Here is a 9416-nt window from a genome sequence, read left to right as displayed (position 1 = left end):
GGTGGGGGAAGAAAGGGGGGTTATTTGCCCTCTGTCCTTGCTGCTGCTTCGGGGACTCGTCTTGGAGTGCTGGATGTCAAAAAGGGAGACGCTGAGCCTATCGGAGGACGGACTCGGGACAACAAGAGGAACGCGACACTGACTGACGTTTTTTTTTGTGATTTGCTTTCCTTTAGTGTAACGTGGCTGTGCTGAGGTTCAGCTGCCGATGAGTAAAGAGGCCGTTTTTACCCCCTGCAATGCCCTGATGCTGCTCCACTCACACCCACAGAGATACCACACACACACACACACTGAACACACACACACACAAACACACTCTCCCTCTCTTTCTTTCTTTATAGAGTAAGAATGATGAGAGACAGGTGAAAGGCACTGTCACCTCTTTCCTGTCTTTTCTATTGGCCCTTAGCACTGACAGGTGGGGGACAGGTGAGAAGCATGCTGTTAGGCGTCACACACACACACACACGCACACACATGCACGCATGCACACACACCCAGCAAACATTTTGATGTTGAATAGATGCTGTTATGACGTCGAAATACCCAAAATGAAAGGTGAGACGCTGTTTGTGGTTGTGCAGAGCTGATCCCTTTTTTCAAATCAGCAAAATTCCTTTCCTGCATAATTCCAAACCTGTTTTAAAGGAACAATTCACCCAAAAAAAACCCGGATATTTATTATGTTTACTCACCCCAAGTTGTCTTGAATGTCCGATGAAACGCCTCCACTGCACAGGAGGAGGTTCCTCAAACTAAAGTCATTTTGTTAGAATGAACTTCATCAGTGTCTTTGACAAAAAGCAAAAAAAAAAAAAAAAAAAAAAAAAAGGAGATAAAAGGTCAGCTTCAAATTCTCCAACTCCTCATCAGTGTAATCCAAAGTCTTGACTGTTCATCCACATGTTCTGCACATCTGAAACAAATGTTCTCTGGCTAACACGTTGCTGCAAAAATGCCTCATGTACGGGAATCCTGCACAACTGACTTGCATGTTTGCTGAATTTAAGCCCCGCCCACCGCCGGTTCTTTGGCCAGGAGTCCTCCTCGCCGACACCTGCGTCAGCGTAAGACATTATACAAACTATACAGTTGTTGGGTGAAGTAAACGTTTTAATGTGAAATTTTACTTTCACAAAAAAAAAAATGCACTCTGCAGTGTTGAACTTGGCCTCGTCCATCACGCCGCTGTCCATCAAATGCTTGCTTGGGTCTATGCAAACACAAGTAATCACATAAACAAACACACACACACGCACACACACACACACACGCACACGAAGGGGGTTTGCCAGAGCGCTGCCAGAGCATGTTCGCCATGCATGATGACTGAAGCACTTTCTCTCCAAGCGCACATAGAGCCCTCACCATTTAGCAACAAACATCGGACCACATCTTCATTTTACCAGATTTTCCTAAGCAAACACACACGCACACACACTCTCTCTCTCTCTCACACACACCCAGCCACACACACAGACACACGCACACACACACACACACTCCCATACCACTGTCAGGACGTAGGGACTGAATTGTTGTCTGGGCCAACATGTACCACCACCATAAAGCCGAGCTTTCCTATAGTAACATGCTATTATTATAGAGACATACTGTAGATCTGTAAAGACTTATACACTGAAGAAGACTATACTGCCTATGAATGTATGTTAATATGGAATATATGCTGTGTCAAAAATGACTGTTGTCATGTTGTGTTTGTAAAGAAGACCATCATGTGGGCTCGTGTGTGTGTGTGTGTGTGTGTGTGTGTGTGTGTGTGTGTGTGTGTGTGTGTGTGAGGAAGAGAGAGAGAGAGAGAAACAGAGACAAAGAGTTGTAGGGTTTCTACCTACCTAGTTTTATGCAAAATTAGAATCTGTGCATAAGAACCCTGAATGGAAAGTTCATATACGATACAAAGTTTCACTAAAAAAAAGAAAAGAAAAGGTTTTAACTCATGGTTTGAGGTGGTGTGGACTCATCACAGAGCGGGGAGGTCATCTAATCGCTGCATCTTTTGAACTGTATGGGTACAGTAGCACGGTTTTCAGTATATTGTGCATAATGTAGATGATAGAAACATGCATAGATTCACATTTTCTACTGCTGAATTTTGAAAAAAAAGTTCTTAAAATATGTGCAAAGTTTGGATGGAAATCCAGCTCAAACTGTCCATAAGGAAAGAATGACAGCGTGAGAAGACAGAGAGATGGAAAGAGAGAGAAATACATGAGATACATGAGAGCAAAGTTATACTGAGGAGTGTCGCTGGTTCTGGGCTTGGAAAACAGGCATGCAGATCCTATTCCACCACCACATACAGTAGACACACACACACACACACACAGACACAGACATACACACACATCCCTGCTGACAGACAAGCACACATATTTCAATAAAATCATCCATTTCCCGTGTCTTTCAGCAGCGTTATTACGCGCCCACAGTGTGCACCATGCAGCTTTTTCTGCTGCTTGTGTGAGATACATTTACACCCCCCAGGCCCTTCTCTGCAGCCCTGACACCTATAAACACAATTTATGCGTCAGACATCACTGCATATATCATCCCGAGACACCAGAGTCCGTTTCCCCCGGCGCTGGAAACTGGGAAGACTGGTTTTTGGGAAGAACCGGAGCAGCCGTTCAGGTTTCAGCCACTGCCCAGTTGGGTTTGGACGAGGAGGGAAGAGAGGCAGAAACACCGGGCCTGAACAGGGATTAGAGCGAAATGCAGACCACATGGCACAAGCTTTCCTCCCCTCCCCTCTGCCGCTATCAGTATCTTACTACCAAACCTCCTCCCCGTCTTCAGCTCCCTCGCTGTCTCTTTCTCTTGTATTTTTGTTGACTTGCACTCGTTCCTCTCCTCTGCGGAAAGTGTAACTCTAACCGCTCTCTGTCTGCGCCGGTGCAGATCTGTCATTAATTAAGCCACCATGATGGCCCAGATGAGGTGGGTGGTGGTGGCCACAGTGATTGGTAATGTCTGTGGGCTGGTGTCTGTGTATGTGGTCTGTCCGTCAGCCAGTCAGATGTACAGTCAGCCGTCAGTTAATCTGCTCGTAAGTGATACAGTCAGTCCATCAGTGGTGGGGGGAAAAACCCCTCGAATCCTTTACTTAAGGAGAAGCAGCAACACAATAATGGAGAAATGCTGCATTAAAAGTAAAAGTCCTGCATTCAAAATGTTACTTAAGTAAAGGTAAATCCATGTGCAAATCTGTGCTCTCACTTTACAAATTTGTGTGCACATATTCATAAACCGCACCTTCGAATTACAAATCCGTACGCTCAGACTTGTAATCTGCCCTTGGATTTGTAATCTATACACTCCAATTACCTTTTTATGCAAGAAAAAGTAAGCTTTTCCATTTGTTGCAGTGATATAGCATAAAAAAACAGTTTGTCTAAAATTAAGAATATACTTTTCTAATGTCATATAATGTTTTTGTGCTTTTTATACTTCGGTGCGTACACATTGTCTTTCATTCATCATTCTCCATCTCAGATTTAAAGAGGGCACAGTTTATGAATCTATGTGTGCAGTTTTGTAAACTGAGAATAAAGATTTGCACATGAATTTATTGGAGGTTTCTGTCGTGAAGTGTACTTTGGTAGCAAACATAAAGCTTTTAATCATGAGGAATGGTTCGTTCAGAGTGCTAAATTATTGACGCATTCACCCAGAAGTGTGTTAATGTAAGTCTAACTGCTTCATATCCTGTCTAGTTTACACTCTAACAATGCATCACATTTGAACTTTTGCATGTAAAAACTTAGGGCACCAGCCGTCAGATTGATGCAGTGCAGTAAAAAAAAAAAATACAAAATTTCTCTCCAAAATGTAGTGCAGTAAAAGTGTAAAGACTCAATACCTGACAACTGGGTAGAAGTACAGGACTTGAGTAGATATACTTGGTTACTTTCCACCTCTGTGCATCAGTCAGTCAGGCAGAGAATAATGATGCATCTTGTGGTTTACTGTGCTTGTGGTGAGGAGAAGAGGCTGACAAGGAGGTTTTGTCACTCAGTGTGTGTGTATGTGTGTGTGCATGTGAATTTGTTGACAGTAGGATATGACTGATAATGGTTTCTGTGGGCTGATGCCACTATTTGTGGATTGAAACTGATGATAGCTGGTATTTGGTACCAACATCTTTTAGCCAAAAAAAATCTCAAAAATGAAATGCATGCAGTGTTTCCACTGGGATTTATTCTCGTCAGGGTGCACTGCAAAATATCTCCATCTTAACAAGTCAGTTAGTCTCATATTTATTTTTCAAAACTTGTGAAAAGATCATGTGAAAAAAATCTGCTGATGGGATGATTGTTCAAAATCAAGTTTCAGATTAAATCCATGGGACACAAACTAACAAATCTCGGGGTAATAAAAATTATAATCATCATTTTATTCATATGTAATTAACAAACTACATCATGAGGTGGATGACAAATACTGGCCCATATCTGGCCTGTATTTTTTTTTTAATTAAAAAAATATATATATTGGTTCAGATACTGGCAAAGAACACATTGGTCTATCTGCAGAAGACAGACACACCAAACCCAATTTGTCTGAAAGGTGTATGAAACATAAACAACGCAGCCTGTCAACAACACTGTTGTCAGCCAAGAACGTAACTCATCCACCTGCTTTTAAAAAGTATCACCACTGTTGGTGTTGCATATGATGGATGTTTCATTTTGGAAGGAAGCTCTTCAAGTGCCAGCAGTTGGTGCTCATGTCTCATCACCACTGTAAGGCCAAGTGATAAAAACCAAGGGGCACTGCAGTGCTGTGATGCTGCAGTGCTGCCTGATGAAATACCTGCTCACAATTTGGACACTAGGTTCTTCTGAGGTATCTTGTCATTCTGGACACCAAACTGAATTGACACTTTGCATCTCAAGACCTCAAGACGTGACTTTAGCTGTCAGACTTTTCATTTTTCTGACATTGTTGAATTTCTGCGATGATACTTTGGTAGTGTAGCAATCAGTGTTGGGGGAAAGTTACTTTTGAGAGTAACTATTTAGTTTACCAAGTTACTGCTCCTAAAAAGTAACATTCCTATGTTCCCATGGGGCCTATGTTTATCAGATTTATGTGGCACATAATGGGAATATGACAAACAATGCTGTGTTCCCAAGGTCCTATGTTCAGAAGATTCTATGTTCCCAGGATCCTATGTTCCAAAGGTCCTATATTCTCAAGATCAGATGTTCCCAAGGTCCTATCTTCCCAAGGTCCCATGTTCCTAATGTCATATGTTGCCAAGATCCTATGTTCCCAATTTCCTATGTTCAAAGAGTCATATGTTCCCGGGGTCATATGTTCCAAAGGTCCTATGTTCCCAGAGTCATATGTTCCCGGGGTCATATGTTCCCAAGGTCCTATGTTCCCAGAGTCGTATTTTCTCAGGGTCCTATGTTCCCAAGGTCCTATGTTCCCAGGGTCATATGTTCCTAAGGCCCTATGTTCCCAAGGTCCTATGTTCCTAATGTCATGTCCTATTTTCCCAGGGTCATATGTTCCTAAGGTCCTATGTTCCTAATGTCATATGTTTCCAAGGTCCTGTGTTCCTAATGTCATATGTTCCCAGAGTCATATGTTCCTGGGGTCCTATGTTCCCAGAGTCGTATTTTCCCAGGGTCCTATGTTCCCAGGGTCATATGTTCCTAAGGCCCTATGTTCCCAAGGTCCTATGTTCCTAATGTCATGTCCTATTTTCCTGGGGTCATATGCTCCCAAAGTCCTAGGTTCCCAGTGTCATATGTTCCCAATGTCATATGTCCCCTAGGTCCTATGTTCCTGGGGTCATATGTTCCCAGTGTGATATGTTCCCAATGTCCTATGTCCCCTAGGTCCTATGTTCCTGGGGTCATATGTTCCCAGTGTGATATGTTCCCAATGTCCTATGTCCCCTAGGTCCTATGTTCCTGGGGTCATATGTTCCCAAAGTCTTAGGTTCCCAGTGTCATATGTTCCCAGGGTCCTATGTTCCCAAGGCCCAATGTTCCCAGGGTCCAATCCCAACATCATATGTTTGGAGAAAAGTAACATGTAAAAGTATCTGATTAGAGTATTTTTAAGTTACCCACTTCAAAGCGTGCCTTTTGAATATGCATTTTGTTGACATCATCAATGCTGTTGAGAAAAAAACCTCAAAAGCCATTACAGGCAAGAAAATGTTTGTTTCAGTGCATTGAAACAAGTGAGACTGACCACATGTTTTCAGTATTTGTTGACAGCAAATGCACACAAAACAAGTAACAACAAGTCGGCCTGAATCCAGATAACATGTTTTGAATCGATTTGTTCTCGATTCTTAGAAAAACACACCAAACTCGCATAAAGTAAATACTACAAGGCACAAGTTGCTGCAAGGACCCCTTTTCCTGTCACACCAGGCACAGCTGGCTGAGCGTTTCCAGCTGACATCTTCTTCCATTTTTCCGGTCAGCTCGCTAACCAACATTTGCATCGGCATCAGTAAGCTAAACCAGCCCATCAACAGTCTGCCAATTCAATGCCAACACACCATGTACCACTGCAGTGCAAGATTTCTCCATAGATTTTAATAAAAAGGTAACAGAAGTAATGTTTACAAAGGTTACAAATAATCTATTATTTAAAAAAAAAAAAAAAACTAAAAAGTTAAGTTATTTGATACTGCAGAAAAGTAATGTAATTACTGTAACTCACTACCCCAACCCTTGCAGCAACGGTAACAGGTACGCTGTGTATTGTATTATGAAACTTGCAGGGCAAACTCTGTCAAATGCTTTTTTTTTTATAATCCAGTAAAATGAGAATGCCAGTGTAATCTCCCCCCTGGCCTGAGATATGTGGAGTAACCTGAACCTGCACATAAATCATCCGCCCAGCGCTTCTTCACAACAGCAGCTCTAGCTCATGTTACAGCTCAGGTGGCTCCGCATACCTCAGCTCAGACGTTTTCTGATGATCGCTCTCACCTCTCACCTCTCTCTCTGTCAGCTCGTGTTGTGTCTGTGAAGGGTTAACAATGCAGGTTTGGCTGGATATTAATGCCACTCGCTCTCAGAGCCCAGCAGAAGGCTGGCTTTAGCCACAGGGCCCGGCCCTCCCAGGCCTCTCTCAAACTCCCAGATCTCTTCAGCATACTTCTCATATTAAAAGAAAACAAGTTACACAAATGAGACAGATGGTTCTTGTTTGTGATGACAGTTGCAATTCTTTCCCCTCCGCCCCCCCTCCTCCCTTCTTCTTCCCTCTCGGCTTTCCTATGGTTGTCTCTGCATCTTCTTCTTCTTCTTTTTTTTATCCTTTTTATTTTGCCCTGAAATGGCCACGTTGTGCAACACAAGCGGAGCAGAGCCGAGGCTCGTGGGCACTGCGGCGCCAACACCAGGCTCACATCTATTATTATGTATTATCTGAGGTTCCTGCATAGTGAAGAGAGGGAGGTTTGATTATCCAACCACTCGATCAGATTTACCTTACGCCACTCTTTGTCACATATGCGTTGAAATCGATGATGCAGCACTGACCAGCAGTTGTCACCAGCAGCAAAACAACCACCGCTATGACAAAATATCAAAAATGTTTTCATTTTATATTTTTTTCATCTATATTTATTTATACCATGGACTAATTGAATAGTCGTGTCCTATTGGCCTGAGGTTGTTCAAAACGTGTGTAACACACATGTAGCCTGGCTCAAGTTTAATTACTGTTCTAATTTCATACACTTAGTGGCCATAAAAAAATGATAATCATAGTGACAAACTGAAACTTGAGTGCAAGGCTAACTACATCATCCTACATTAGCCTATGTTTACTGTTAACTATCACATCCTGCCACAAAAATTCAAAATTTGTAATTATTTTACTGAAATAAGATTGTCATAACACCAACACTGACTTTGGTGAGCAATTTTTGTGTATTTAAGTGCCATATTTAATCAGTGTTGGCAAACTGAATAATGTTAGCTGTACCAGCCAGTAGCATCCCTGATGCTGGGTTGCTTGACTTTTATGAAAATAGTGTGGCCAGGAAAAAGATTTTTTAGAGCATGTCATTTACTAAATTAATTATCTGTCCTGATTTTTTTTTTTTTTTTTTTTTATTGTCAATCATGCCTTGCAGGAAGAAAAAAAACACCCAACACAAAAGTTTTGTGAGGATGGTCTTACATTAAAAAAGACCTTGGTATGGACTATTCCTTGCATAATACATCAGTTTGATCCTGGTCACTTTGATATACATGATGATTTTACCTCATACAGATTTTTGTGAGGCCAAAAGGATGGGTAAACTCTACTTCGGAAATAAAATGGTACAAAGTAGGGTGCAGGGATACCCTATTTGTGCCAATACTGGACATAAATGTAGTGTCTGAGATTTTACTTGGACTAATATCTGATAAAGCATATCAGTAATAAACGAAAACTGTCTTGATTTTCTCCTTTTTCAACACATGGAAGCCTATTTTTCTAAAACGGTGGGAAAAAGAAGGATTTTCTCCAAACTAATGGTCCATGATACTCTGTATTGTATAAGTTTTGTATTCTGTACAGGTATTGGCACTGATCAAGGGAGCTTCAGGAGAAAGAAGTAAATAAATGTTAAGTCCATAGACATTTACCCAGGTGGGAAAATGTGACAATCATAAAAAATAAGGGGTAAACTCAGCTGGTTGATTTGTTTGTGTGAACTTAAAGATCTCTGAAGTCTCTCTGTCCGCCAGTTTAGGTTGTTTTCAGTGTTTGTGCCTCTCGCTCTGCGCTGCTTGCAGGTAGGAGAGATTTTGCTCAGTGCAGCCAGGCTTACCGCTGCATTACTGACCTGATTCTCAAGACAGACGGACAGAGAAGACAGACTGAGCGGCAGACAGGGGGAGGTGGTGGTGGTGAGACTGTGAGGGAGCTGGCCTAGTAGGGAAGTGTTTGTTACCACCCAGTTTCCACTGGGAAACTCCCAATTTACAATGCTTTAAGTATTTTAATGCCTTATTGAGTCTAAGTCATACTTTTAAATATCATTTTCATCATACTAATGATCAGTCAGTGAATGCCTTGCCTCTAAAAAAATCCCACAGCACTGGGAAAAAAATGGAACTATCTCATCACATTTGCAGATTTACACATTTTTCTTGTCAGAGAAAAATAATTTTGACTTTATATGAGGCTAAATGACTTGTTAAAATGTATCAGCATGAAATACACAGGAGTTAAAGGGATGGGCCGTATGCTCTGGACACTACTGCATCACAAATCTCCTTGCAACCACATCTGGTGCCCTCATGGAGGTCCTGTGGAGAACTGGCGATGTGCAACAAATGTCTAAATATATAGAGACTACAAAAAGACAGATTCTTGAAAGTATTGCTCTACCTTAAATGTAAATCAACTCAGTTATG

General features: G+C 41.7%; 1 long non-coding RNA gene across 1 annotated transcript in view; it reads left to right on the top strand.

Moving 5' to 3' along the window:
* Position 1: 1 nt before the first annotated feature.
* Positions 2-9416, top strand: part of LOC115358912 (uncharacterized) — a 16037-nt gene continuing 6622 nt past the window's right edge. The window contains exon 1 of the long non-coding RNA XR_003928215.1: positions 2-157. This is a non-coding gene — a long non-coding RNA (uncharacterized LOC115358912). The remainder of the gene's footprint in view (positions 158-9416) is intronic.

Source organism: Myripristis murdjan, chromosome 5, assembly GCF_902150065.1.
Source record: "Myripristis murdjan chromosome 5, fMyrMur1.1, whole genome shotgun sequence".
Lineage (NCBI taxonomy): Eukaryota > Metazoa > Chordata > Actinopteri > Holocentriformes > Holocentridae > Myripristis > Myripristis murdjan.
This window is presented reverse-complemented; position numbering and strand designations above follow the sequence as displayed.